The 773-nt window shown below is 38.8% G+C and overlaps 1 protein-coding gene across 1 annotated transcript in view; it reads right to left on the bottom strand.

Annotated features, from left to right (window-relative positions):
• The window catches only part of LOC101845268 (isoaspartyl peptidase/L-asparaginase), a gene marked incomplete at its 5' end in the record, with an annotated part of 17077 nt that overhangs the window by 473 nt on the left and 15831 nt on the right, over positions 1-773 (bottom strand).

Raw genomic sequence — 773 nt, 5'->3', positions numbered from 1 at the left:
ATGCGACACAGATTTTACCATTAGACACATCTTAACCGAATGTCTAGACTTTGGAGAGATCCGAAGGAAATATTATAAATGCAAGAAATTGCAAGATATTTTTTCCGTCGTTGGTACCAGCAAAATTTTGAATTTTATGAAGGCCATTGGCCTTTATGGCAAATTGTAAAGCGAAACAATATTGTTAAAATTTTTTATTGTTACTTATAAGAGTTGTTTTAAATCGCAAATATATTTACACTGAATTTTAATATTTTAACATTTTAGAGTCTAAAAGCTAACCAACCGTGCAGTGAACTGTTGTGAATGCAAACAACTTGTGTTTCGCACACTCATATGACCTTACGCAGTTGTGAGCGCCGTAAAACCCTATACTACTACTAAAGAGGAGAGATATATGGATGATAGACGTTTGATAGGAAAAAAGGAGCGCACCTAACCAGAGCACCCGCCAATAACCCACTAAAGAGAGAGCGAGATAGAGAGAGAAACAGAAAGAGAGAGAGAGAGAGGAACAAAAAGAGAGAGAGAGAAACAGAAAGAGAGAGAGAGAAAAACAGAAAGAGAGAGAGAGAAACAGAAAGAGAGAGAGAGAGATAGATAGAGAGAGAGAGAGAGATATTTGGTGCTGTCTCGGTATGTGTTACTGGGCGATTTTACCTATTTCCATTTATTACGTAGCCGTGCAGTCTCGGCATTGAGAAAAATAGGACTGATGTGGTGCTAGCATGTCGTACGAGGCGACTAAATGGCGAACCAGGGAGTGACTCCTG

The sequence above is a fragment of the Aplysia californica genome, unplaced genomic scaffold, assembly GCF_000002075.1.
Source record: "Aplysia californica isolate F4 #8 unplaced genomic scaffold, AplCal3.0 scaffold00604, whole genome shotgun sequence".
NCBI lineage: Eukaryota > Metazoa > Mollusca > Gastropoda > Aplysiida > Aplysiidae > Aplysia > Aplysia californica.
The sequence above is the reverse complement of the archived record's forward strand: the minus strand, read 5'-3'. Positions and strand labels throughout refer to the sequence as shown.